Here is a 13760-nt window from a genome sequence, read left to right on the forward strand (position 1 = left end):
ACTTCACCACGGTCGTCAGCATAATATTCCGGTCACGGGCCATCCCAGTTGAATTTTCGGAAAATAAATAATTATTTAATTTAATTCCGAAAATTAATATTTAAATACTAAAAATGCCACTTAGGCCCAAAAAGCCTAATTGAAGCCCGATTAGGGTTGGGAAAAATCTCGGGCTATCCTCAATAAATAGTGGACCATGTCTACTTGCTAATTGCACAATCAATTTTTCTAATTCGCATCATAATTAACTAATAAATACTGATCTATTATAATCTAACCACCTAAACCTAATTAATTAAAACTAAACCACCATAAGCATAATTAGCCAACTAATAAGGGATTAGTGAGATTACTCACCGGAATTGCGCGCAAATCGGATCAATCCGACGGGGCGATGCGAGGAACAAAACTTCCCAAAGCACGGCTCGGGTTTGGGGCCCGGAAACAGCCCAAAAGTAGGCCTAAAGCCGCCGGAAACCCACTTTGTGGGTTGCTGTTCTTGGCTGGCCGGAGCTAGTCCGGCGGCCAAAACAACAAGGCGGGGCCGACAAAGGGTGAGAGGGATGCCGAGGAGGTCCGACGGGGTCGAACGGTGGTCGGAGGTGGCTGGACGAGGGCTGGATAGAGGCGAATAGGGCTGACTTGCACGGGGAATGGGCGCCTGGGTGGAGGAGAGTGCAGGTAGTGCACAGCGGTGAGCGGCAGATGCGGGGGCGTGCGGACGCGGGCGGCGGGACGGTCGGCGACGGTGGGTTGCAGCTTTTGATCTTCCTCAGCTTCTGGTTCGCACGAAGGAGAAGAAGAAAAAGGGAGAGTTCGGTCACGTGGGGGAGGAAGAAGAGAGAGAGAAGAGAGAGAGAAGATAGGGCTTGACCGGTCAAAAGGGAAGAGAGAGAGAAGTCGATTGGGGGGGGAGAGCTGTCCGCACAAAGGGGAGGGGAGAGGAGAGAGAAGAGAGAGAGAGAGAAAAAAAAGAGAGAAAAGGGAGGGAGAGAGAAAAAAAAAAAGAGAGAGGGAGACAGGGAAAAGAAAATAAAAATAACACCATTATTTTTGTTTTGTTTTCTTTTCTCTTTCCCTTTTCAATTCCTTTCGGTCTTCAATTTTTCTTCAAATAATTTCTTTCTTGAAATTTTGGACTCGTCAATAATTTGACGAACGATGAGACAGGTTCCTAAAAAAGAATTATAACGCGCTTAAAATTCGATTCCCGAAATCGAGTTCAATTTCGTGGTTAAAAATCGATCGACGTGATTTTAGCCCAATCTAACTAATTAGGTAGCTTTTAGGGATTTTACTACAGATACATCCCTTAACGGCTTCACCCAATAGGTTAGTTAACTCGTGAGTGATCAGCTCAGAGAAAAAGGGCCATAGGCACGTCAACGAAATATCCATTTCACTTTATCGAAACGGGGTCGAATTTTAGGATGTTACAGGTTCGGAACCCAGTGGAGGCGCTTAGTGTCTTAAGTGGGATGTCGGGGTGGTGGGTCCTCCGCTAGCGTCCTCTCCAGATTTGCTCAGCCAGCTGCCGGCTATACAGGGTTCCTAGGTCATCAAAAAAAAAAAAATTTGAGGTACTGACAAAGTGATAATTAAATATGGAACATAATAGGTATTTATATTTTACTGTAGATTTTGTGCAATTTCAACAAATTGCTTAAGACTCCATTCTTTTTTTCATTTATTTAAGTAATGTTAAGGAAATAGGCATTATTTTTTCAAAAGGGAAAAAAATAGTCATATAATGACAAGGTACAAATTAGGTCACATTCTCATGCATGCCGTGATTGACCGCTCATGTGTAGTAATAATTGTATAGTGGTCCTCGTAAATGACATCTCATATTTTCTTCCACGTAAGAAACAAACTTGAAAGACCCGTGAGAAGACTTTTGCCCATCTTTTATATGGATGACTAAGAAGTTTCCAACGTTATATGTCGTAATTATTGATTAAAAGTAGTTTTAGATATTATATATCATCCCCAAGTATATAATATTGGGGGTTATGAATATCGCCTGATACAAACAAGAAAAAATATTTGAATATTTTGGATATAAATGATAGGCATACTCTATTGGTCTAGCCACTTGACTCTGTAATGGGTCATTGTTTCCATAGGTTCTTATAACTAAACATATGATGAACACGAAAAATTGAGGTACTGACAAAGTGATAATTAAATATGGAACATAATAGGTATGTATGAATTACTGTAGATGTTGTGCAATTTCAACAAATTGCTTAAGACTCCATGTTTTTTTTTTCATTTATTTTAGTAATGTTAAGGAAATAGGCATTTTTTTTTCAAAAGGGAAAAAAAAATAGTCATATAATGACAAGGTACAAATTAGGTCGCATTCTCATGCATGCTGTGGTTGATTGCTCATGTGTAGTCATAATTGTACAGTGGTCCTCGTAAATGACATCTCATATTTTCTTCCACATAAGAAACAAACTTGAAAGACCTGCGAGAAGACTTTTGCCCATCTTTTTTATATGGATGATTAAGAAGTTTCCAATGATACACGTCGTAATTATTGATTAAAAGTAGTTTTAGATATTATATATCATCCCTAAGTATATAATACCAGGGCTTACGATTAGGAGCGAGTATAAATCTCTCAAGAATTATAGAGACTCCGACAGATGAGTAACACATCGTGGCATAAACATGGCTCTAAGAGATGGTCTTAGATTAAAAGTAGTCAATAATGTTATCTATTTACACGGATTGTTTGGCCCTACTTGCAGAGGAACAACATCTGCAGTTTGTCATTTATTTTTCTGCTCCAGATGTTAATAAAGACCTTTTAATATGTAGACTCTGCTGGGAGTACATATACTTAACACCTATGAAACTTGACTTGTTTTGTTTAATGTAGTTACGTTATTTACCCAAAAAAAGGGGAGAATTTTTTTTTTTCAGTAAATAGGTATTCATCATTCTTTACTCCTTTCTAAATATTCGTTGTCCACTATCACATCAAAAGTTAATATCAATGTAGGAAAATTACATTCCCATTCTTTGCTCCCATTGTATAATGACACTAGCGTTTTAGTATGCATGATGGCAGGTTACTTGAAATAGCAATTGTCACAACGTTTGTCAAAGAGAGCTAATGGATTATGAAGCAAGCACAAATAGTTACATACGTTTGTTGTAATGGCTGGTTACGTTCATTGTATGTAACCACGATTCACCTATTCAATTGAAATTCAATCCAACAAAAAGCCTAAAAAATTAATCACATACCAATGTATTTGCATGAATCATGAAATTCAACCTCAAGTTATCTCCATCAATTTCCTTAAATTTCATGCCTAAACCGAGACCCTCAATGAATGTTAGCATGCATTACTGGCAATTAACAGGACAAAAGACCTTTAAACACGCTTGGAAGGCAATAAGATGAATAATACGTTAATCCCTGATCACAAATGAATGAGAAAGTATAAACAAACCAAGCCAAACACACTCAAAGTAATAGTCAAATAGCATTTTCCAGCAATGTCCAACACTCAAAATTGGCAAATTGCCTATGCCAATGAACTGTGAACGTGTGGTAACTAGATAGATAATCAATCGTACATTGTTGCTCGTGTATTTTTTTTTTTTTTTTTTTTTTGTTGATATTGCTTGAGTTATGATTATTGGTCCTATTGATTTCTTTGCCTAGTTGTGATTCACTTTATATTCCTCAATAAAGTTCCTTTAATCTGTTCTGTTACAGTGATCTTTGAAAAGTATGTTTTGAGAGTTTTCCTAAACTAGATGACTGTAAATTAATCACATTATGTACATCGAATCCTGTCTAGAAATACGAAAGCAAGGAAATGGTAGATGGTTTATTTTAAATTTGCCGAGTATGTTTACTATTGATTTCTTTCCTTCTTAAGAGAAATATGAAAAACAAGGGGATGTTCTAGTAGTTGGAATCTCCAACAAAAAGAAACATTGCACAAACTTGAGAGTCCTGTTCTTCAAAAGATCTCACTTTCTTGTTCGACTGGGTAAATGATGCTTTTGTTATTGGCTGAACAGTTTCCATGTTAAGGAGCTTTGTTGCATTTTGTTTTTTAGTGTCCCTCCTACTGTAAGCTTGCGTCAATTTCTATATACTCATGATTTCCCTTTATGAGATGGTAAAAGTATGGCAACCTTAAACTGTGTCATGTAACAACGGGCAGATGGTTTCGCTTAAGAGTACAAATAAAATACTGCAGGGAGTTATTCTCGTTCTAGCAAGTTTCAATGATTGGGTTGATCCATGTAGGGCGGATGGTATGTTGCCACTTGACAGGACTTGAAGACTGTATTTTCCTTCTTGGAATTCTTGGATTCCTTGTTGTGCTTGCAGGACGTATTAAAGAAAGGGACTGGTGAATGGAAAAAAGTTGTTGCTGCGTTTGGGGAGGAGATTCTACGGGCTGATGGAGAAGTTGATTAGCCAAAGTTGGGCCAAACTGTCTTCTTTGATCCTGCAATGCGTCAAGTTTTGAATGGGTAATGGTAAATCTGAGCTAAACTTGCAGTACTAGCTCTAGCTTCAAAATGGGGATCGAAGCATGCTGGACACAACAGCAAATTTACAATGCATAAGTACAGATGCATAAGATTCTGCTTGACCAGGGAAATTACTTGCTCTGATGAAACAGGAGATAAATTATATTTTTTGAGTTCTTTCTAACCCATCATGGATGTAGTCGCTGTCTGTAATTTGTGACCTCTGCTCGAAATTTTTGCATCTTCATTGCCTTGGTCATAGCTGAGTTATTCTTTCTGAAGCCAATGATGCACCTTGGATTTCTTCATGTTTGTTTGGATGATGCATTACCAGTTGCGTTAAACTTCAAGCTAAGAAACCTTCTAATCTTCTAATTCCCTGAAGCTTTCTGTGCTTACTTATGTTTAGGCTGCTGGCTCCTTACATATCATTTGGCATCTTCTGAGAAATGTTGAAACTTTGGTTGAAAGGACATAAGGTCATTGTTCTTGACATCCCATCGTTGTTGTCTGGGTTGATCCAGGAACTTGGCTTTGACGGCTTATGGCAAGAGACAGAACAAACAAGGAAGATGCTGGGAACAGGATAAATGCTCAGATGCCGTTGGATTTGAAAAGGTCTAAGGCAGACATAGTAATTGACAATACTGGATCACTAGAGGACTTCAGTGAGCAGTTCCAGAAGGCACTGTTCCAAGTCATGAGGCCCTTGACATGGACAGAATTTGCACTTTCTAGATAAGGAGTTTTGTTGGCTCTTTTCTCAATCACCGTCGTGTTCTGGCATTCATAAAATATCAGAAATTTGTCACAAATGTCTTTGGTGCTAAACCAAGTAACTCAATAACAAAATGAGTAGCTCTCATCTTCATCATGAACAGGATGCATATGTTATCTGTGAGTACATCAGCATACCCACATTAATACGTGGATATATTTGACTTGTATGTGATTGTTCCCGTGACTCACTTATTATTGTCCAGTGAGTTTCTTTGTCAGGAAATAATTCTAGATATAGCTCGCGAATCTATAATACTGTCGCCTCTGATCAATCAACTCAAGTTTACATCTCCATTTAATTCACAAGTTCCACTTGTCGCCAGATCCTGTTATTGAACTCATAGATTTGTGTCGATCCCTTGAGCAGGGATATCATTGCTTGATTCGGATTCTGTTGGAGGTACTGACTAAGTCACCATGAATGTTGCGGCTCCAAACCTCTCTCGGATTGATGGCTATATCTACTAGGCATTTCGTGAAACTAGAATTTTGTGTAAGAACTTGATCAACTCCCAGCAATGAATTTATTTGCGGTTTAAGAAGTAAAATAGCCTGTTTGAAGCGGGAATTCTGATTGTGCAATTACCTTGTTTGGTCTTCTCAATCAATTATGCATTCAAGATTTAATTAGAAGTTGTTACTGACATATTATTGGCCGTTTAGACACTCGAGTGAGATGGGTTTGCAAATCAGAGATATCAATGTGGGATATGCTAGATTAATTTAACCACACGTCGAGAAACGTACTTAATATCAGTCACTTGCTTAGCTCCTATCTACCTATAATTTCGAACTAATAGAGCTTTCCTTTCATAGCTTTGCCTTTTCAATGGTGTCCATTTCTCTGAAGAATCGACTCTTCACTTATATTAAAGCATTCGAGCTTCTACACGGCGAACCACGCAAAAGTACGAGAATTGCTCGTGTGTAAATAAGTTAACATAGAGAGAGGAGAACCTCCATGGCGTGCTTGAAGCGCTTGAGCTTGCGAAGCTCTTTGACGATGCGGTTGAGCCCGTACTTCACACCGCACCTCCTCCCTCTTTCCACTTGCAAGTCGTTACCACCCGCACTGCGCTTTGCGTACACCAGGCTCAGCAGCCTCTTCCCGAAAAATGTCTCTGCCTTTTCTCTTCGATGCCGTCCCTGAGGCGGAGGTGGAGACGGCCAACCGGCTTCCCACCACCGCAGCCTCCGCCAAGAAGTGGTTGACGGTATGAAGGGATGCGCGTGTAGAGCGAAGCAGCATACCGTTCGGTGCCCTCAATTACAGAACAAAATTGAAAAATGAACGTAGTATTGCTAAATAAAAAGAGGGGCATATAAGTCTAAAGAAAGTTTTGTCCTAAAAGATTGTGGAGGCGGACATTACCCTTTATGGAAAGAAGATTTATATAACGTCTTTGCTTTTAAGATAAAAATGTCTGAAATGCTTTACCGGTGGTTGGATCCTTCACAATGGAAAGAAGACTAATTTGACCTGGAGCAACATATAACTCCATATATTTCCCCCAACTTGTTTATAGCTTCAGTCCGGAAGTGCCACAACTTTGCAATAATGAAGATGACCTACCTAAACCGTAAGTAATCGCAATAAAAACGACAACTAATTTTTTAATTGGTTATTTTTATTATGTTATCCATTTCTATTTTTATCTAAACAAAGCACGATCTAAAAGAAAATCGATTTGTTTCAGAATTTAAGGAGGACTCCCTTACCTAGGTGAATACAAATCAAATGAAATTCGACTAAATTTATTCCTAACACTTAGCTGCCTGATTGAAACCAGCAATTTATTATTATTATTATTATTATTATTATTATTATTATTATTATTATTATTATTATTACTACTACTTCGTTTCCGGAACATGCATTTATGCAGATTTCCCTATCTTCCTCTTTCCTTTCTTTTACTCTTTCGTTTTTTCTTGGTCAAGGCTCTCCCTCCATTATTTCCTAAACACACAAGCTTCGATCTGGTCTTCTTCCCTTACTATTCACGACCAAGCTGTTCAACCTATAAGCCCAACACTCACCATTGATGTCCATTCTTCACCTTAAGCAACAAAAGCACGTGAGCATTTTGCCTGAGAACGACATTCACAAGCTTCATACAGGGGGCAAAACATGTCTGGCTCCACCAATGATCAACTCCAGTCACCACGTGAATCCATACAGACGTCCACTGGCTACCACACATACACCCAACCAGAATGCTCAGGGGGCATATGGAAAACAGAGACAGAAAACGAAGCTACACAGTCACTTCGAAGTCGCGGCCATGACTTAAAATCAAAGGAACCAGAAGCAAGACTAGCGAATTATATGCACATATCATGATCTGAGTATGAGATAAACGTATAAGCATTCAACTTCAGAAAGACAGCCTCTCGAATATATATGCGATCTCACCCGTCGTTTTCACGAACAATTAATGATCGGTTCAAACACAGATCACAGAAGCATCATTGAAATATTGATTCCGATCCAGAGGATTTCAGTGACATAAAATTACGCCTATTTTATCCCTAATCGGGACTCGATTTTCACTCGAGCTTAAATTACAACGTTCGCACTCAGCTTACTAAAACAGAGAAATGATGTACATACCTTGGAGATGCAGCCTCTGGCCACGAATGGTGATAGAACAGATGACCAAGTTCTTAGATCTGTTGACTCGGATGATTGGCGCCGGCGAAGAAGCTTCAAAGGAAGACTCGAACTCTTCGGATATCTCGGCCTCAAAACGGACTAGAACAGAACCAGACGATTCGGGAATGGCAAACGGGGTCGACCGGTGGCCCGAAATCAATGAAGGAAACCTATTAGTGAGACAAAATCGATGAGAGGAGTTCGTACCAATTAAGTCTCGGTGGTTTTTGGCGACCTCTGTTCCCTGGTGCGGGTGCTCTGTTTCTGCTGCGAATGAGCTCGAGCGGCTGGGATGGCCAATAGCGACTGGAGGTGGTGGACGGTGGATTGATGGCGATGGAGAGAAAATCCAGAGGAAAAATGGCCATCGTATATTGCTTTGCTTCGCGCGTGTGCTCCTTCCTTTGCTCCAACTGCTTCGCTCCTCTCCTCCATCACGCGCGCCTCAGCTTTAGAGACGAAAGAGAGAAGAAGAAAAGAAGAAGAAGAAGAAGAAGAAGAAGCAAAGAAGGAAAGAGGCCGGGCTTGTCAATGAAGTCCTGTGGGCTTCAATTCACTTTAATCAGACCTGGGCTGCCTGGATTGGGCCTCGCACTTGATGGGCTTATTGGACTGTATAGGGGCGAACCTAAGGACTTTCCTCTTCCTTTTTTTTTACCAGTATTTATTTCTTAGTTTTTTTTTGCAAAACTATATGCTTAATTTTGCCGGTAAAAATTCAGGTTTTAACATTAAGTTCTTTCAAACATATGAAGGTAAAGAGCGTGAGAAAAGACAAGCCATATAATTCTAAAATAGAAAAAAGAGACGATTTTTAAATTCAACTAAATGATAGTACAACAAGAGGAATATTGTATGTTCTATCTTTCGGTATTTCCAGTACAAACTAAACACACAAAGGGTTACATTTATGATAGTGTCGCATAAGTATCTGACTACATGCACAACTCTTTATTTTTCAATGCCTTCCCGATCTTTTCCATCCTTTTGCCATTCTCTCGGAGTAGTGCAAGAACCACATGCTCTTCTCATCAATGATCAAGTTTCCTAGCACAATGCCGATCAAAAACCCGACTCCAACGCCAATTAGCACAAATTTCCACTCTAAGTTGAACAGGGACTCTTCGCCAAATTTTTCGCAGGGAGATGGTGGTAATGATAAGTTATCCCCAACATTTGTGCATTTTTTTAGCAGAGGACTTCCACATAACCCCTCATTCATGGCGAATGAATTGATTGAGAATGTGTTGAACTGACTCCCTTGTGGTATTGGTCCCGACAATTGATTATCAGAGACATTGAAATATGCAAGAAATGTAAGCTGGGCTAGCTTTTGAGGGATCTCTTCGGAGAGCTTGTTTCGAGAAAGATCTAGAGATTCTAGCAATGTCAAATTTGCTAAGGATGGTGGGATGGAACCGGTCAGAACGTTGCTTGAAAGGTTAAGTGAAATAAGTAACTTCAAATCTCCAATGAGATCAGGTATTTGTCCTTCGAATTTGTTATTGGAGAAGTCAATTTGCATAAGTGCAAATGGAACCTTCGGGTATTCCCTTTCCGTACCTTTATTCATCAATTTCATGTCAAAATCCTCAATTTCTATGCTTGCATTGTTGGATCGATTGAGAAGTGCCCAAGTTTTTATATATCTCAACTGTTCTTGCCTAGTTATCACTTCCATTGCATGGAAACTTTGCAACAGCTTGCAAGGAAGTTTGCCACTGAAACTATTATATGAAAGGTCCATTATATGCATATAGCTGAAGTTAAACTGGCTTCGATATGCTTCAATTGGACCATATAACTTATTGGATTTCAAGATAACAACTTTCAACTCGGTCAACTCTGATAGCCAAAAAGGGAACCCATCGAGAATTTGATTGTGCGCAAGGTTCAAATACTCTAGCTTTGTACAATTCGCCAAAGATCTTGGAATCAGCCCTTGTAATCGATTCTCTGAGAGGTCTATACTCTCCAACATACAACCTTTTAGGTAAGCATGAGGAATCATGCCCACAAGTTTATTTTTCCTAAGATTTAGAAATGACAAATAATCCATATTTCCCACACATGAAGGAATTGTGCCATTCAAACTATTGTTGGACAAATCCAGAAAGACGAGGGATTTGCCACTACAAATAGATTGAATTTCTCCGATGAGGAAGTTGTAGGAGATATTATAGTAATACATCAATGGAGGAGGACTAGGGAATCCTGTTTCGAGCCGGTTAGAACTAATGTCAAGATGGGTCAACTTGGGTAGTGGTAGATTGATCTGATTATTTTCAAAGCTAGTCAGAAAATTGTGGGAAAGATCCATAAAGTGCAAGGATTCTCTGCTACCATTCCACATCCACATAGGAACACTCCCTTTTATATTATTGTGTGAAAGATCTATCTCCTCTAATATGCCTAGGTAGGCTAAAAACTTGGGGAACTCATGTAAGTTGCATGAATATAAATATAAAAGGGAAAGTTTAGTGGCATCGATCTCAGCCTTTTTGACAAAAGATATGTTATTGAAGGACAAATCTAACATTCTCAATTTCTTGAGTTTGTGTAAATCCACGATGCCACTCAAATTATTCCCAGAAAGATCAAGAAATTCAAGATCCTTGAGTTCCCATATTGAGCTTGGAATTTTACCTTGCAAATTGTTGTAATAAAGTCGAAGCGAAACCAACTGAGTCAAGTTCTCGAATGAATATGTAATAGGACCGCTTAATTGACAATCTGCCAAATGTAAAAAATACAAGGACGGTGAGTTTGGCTATCAATTGAATCTCAACATTTCATTTTTTTTTCTTGTTAAAGAACATTGCGATTAGATGAACTATTACCTGCAAGGTACAAATCGGTGAGTTTCGCCAAGTTGACAAACCAACGCCCAATACCACCACTAAAATTATTGAGACTGAGGTCTAAATATGATAGATGGGTAAGATTGGCAAAGAAAGTGGGATTTGACCATGAAATTTATTATATGATAAATCTAGATGAGCAAGCTGAGAAAGATTGCCCATTGAAGTGGGAAGTGAACCTGAGAAATTACAACCCCAAATTGATAATTCATTCAAGAAAACAAGGTTTCCGATCGAAATAGGTACTTCCCCTGAAAAATTCATTTCAGAAATAGACAATGATTTAAGGAGATTACCCCAATGTAAGTCGGGAATAAAACCAGAAAGGTAGAAATTGTAGCTAATGTCGAGGGCTTCCAGGTTTGGTAGCTGAAAGATGCTCACCGGAAATTCTCCATGTAGCTGACAACCTCTGAGCTTAAGTGACTTCAAAGATGAGAAGTTTGCAAGTACATGAGGGAATGGTGATGACATGTTTATAGAAGAGAGATCAAGTTCTTTAAGCATAGTTAAGTTTTGAATAAAGTTGTCTATGTTGGGCATCTTAAGAATATTCTGCCAATAAAGACCAAGAGACACCTCAAGATCCCACCCCAAATTCAAATCAAGAGAAACTAATTTGGAGAGCTGTGAAATATCTGAAGGGACTTTTCCTGATAAGTGTGAGCTAGAGAGATTAAGGTAATGTAACCGAGAAAGATTGCTAAAGCCGTATGGGATTGAGGAAGAGTTGAAGTCATTCCAAGCAAGATTAAGTGATTCCAAGTGGAGTAGGCGAAAGAGGCTAGTGTTAGAAGATAAAGTACCAAAAAGACAGCCGTGGCTAAGGTCTAGGCCTGTCACATGACCAGTGGCCTCATCACACGCAACACCATCCCATGAGCAGCAATCTCCATGTCCATCTAGTGACCATGATTCAAACTTTGGGTAAACACACAGAAAAGCTGTTCTGTTGATTTTGAAACTTCGCTTAAATTCCATTAGGGCTGAGCTCTCATTTGGACGGCATAGTGGCTTAGCAAGTGGAGTTTGAATCATCACGAGAAGGACAATCCATGTACAAAACATGAAGAACAACGAGGATGCCATATTTTTGTTTCGTTATTTTGCTTTTTGGTAGAGTTGGTTTCTAGTAGAGAAGCTTTTTATAGGTAGTGAGAAGCAATTCGATCGTGGAAATTTCATTGGCTATTCAAGCACCATAGCCATCTGAAAAGACACTTGACTTGGATTGAAGAAAGAGTGGCAATAGAAATTAAATATCCATTAGACTGGTGCTATACATGGGCAAAGTTGTAGGATGTGGATTGACGGAAAAAATCATTTCATTGTTTGTATGCCTTAGAAGATGTGGTTTGTACCTTCTTGATAGTGTGTTAATTGACATATTTGCAATCCTAATTCCAAGGAGTTGATCTTACTAAATGAAGAGGGAGTTATTTTCACACCATCACTTGTAAATTTTACTTATACAAAGAGAAAATTTTTGTAAACCTTTTTATTATTTTTTAGCGGCTACAGTGCCATCAAACGTACCATTTCGTTCTTCTATATCCAAATTGGAAACCCATTCACAAAATAAATTGATGATCAAGGATCATAAGCTATTTCCTTGTTATTAATATGTTTAACTATTAAATTAGTGGATTATTTGTTGCTGACTATTTTTATTAACTACAGACCGATATTTGGACTGAATCATGTAAATTTTTTAGCATTCTTCATTACTCCTCATTTATTTCTTTTGCAATTTGATATTGATTTAATTGCAAGATCCAATCAATTTCCGCGTTAATATTACTACATTTATCTTCTCGGTCTTTACTAGCTTTCAGAAACTAGATTTTTGAAACGAGAACATCTCCTAAATATGATTCTCTATGACAGCCAAGACGTCAAAGGGAGTGCCACTTGGCAGATAGTCACAACAAGCACTAGAACGTGTACATGCCGCTATATATGTTAATTTATACAATGATATGACGTGATTTTCTAGGAGAGAAAAAGAACTTAGAAACATGGAATATGGAAGAAGAAGACAGCGCCTCCATAATAGCCAATGGAAAACAAGAGTTGACATGAAGTGAACACAGAGAAAAATCTTCATTCATTTATACCCACTTTCAATTCAAACTAGATACCCGGCATTACATAATAATCAGTGTCCCATAAATCTGTGGGTTCCTGATCTTTTCCATGCTTTTGCCAGACTATTGGCGGAGCGCAAGAATTGCAACCCGCAAAAATTGCTGACCATGAAAGCTAGGGCATTACTATCTGCTCTTCTATGTCATAGGTGCTCTATTAAAAAACACAAATTTTTTAAAAAGAAAACAAATGAAGGAAAATGTCATGTCACTGTCATTGGTGCACATGCTTTCCAGTTGGGTCATTTTGATCTGTGTGTTTTGTACATGCTTTGCTAATTCAATGTGTAATTCCGATGGGCGCTCGGCCTTGATACGATTCAAGATGAGTCTCGGAATAAGTGGAGCAGAATCTCCTTGCATTTATCCTTAGCTTGGATCATGGTCCTCACTAGGTGGAAATGGAGATCGCTGCTCATGGAAGGGTGTGTAGTGTGACAAAATTTAACGATCACCTTGTTGGCCTCGAGCTGGTAACATAATTTCTACCAGTCTTTTTCAATCTAATCTGGTGTGGAGAAATTAATTGAGGGGGAAGATGATAAATGTCTGGAAAAAATTCCAAAATCTAGGTGTTTTTTTTTGTCATAACTTCTAAGGCCAAAAATAGTACTTATATATGAATTCTTCAGTTTCACTGTCAATGACCTATCTCCAATCAGATCAAAGAAGCAAATTTATTATGTACACAAAATCGGAACAAGATATCACCTAACAAAAACAACTGAAAAATCCAAATAATTCGGGTATAAAATAACAGGTGCCTTCAATTAATCTACTCACTTGACTCTCTAATGGGTCAAT

At 38.7% G+C, this 13760-nt stretch overlaps 1 pseudogene; it reads left to right on the forward strand.

Moving 5' to 3' along the window:
• Positions 1–705: 705 nt before the first annotated feature.
• Positions 706–5305, forward strand: LOC120293663 (annotated as a pseudogene).
• The last annotated feature ends 8455 nt before the right edge of the window (positions 5306–13760 follow it).

The sequence above is a fragment of the Eucalyptus grandis genome, chromosome 5, assembly GCF_016545825.1.
Source record: "Eucalyptus grandis isolate ANBG69807.140 chromosome 5, ASM1654582v1, whole genome shotgun sequence".
In the NCBI taxonomy this organism is placed as follows: Eukaryota; Viridiplantae; Streptophyta; class Magnoliopsida; order Myrtales; family Myrtaceae; genus Eucalyptus; species Eucalyptus grandis.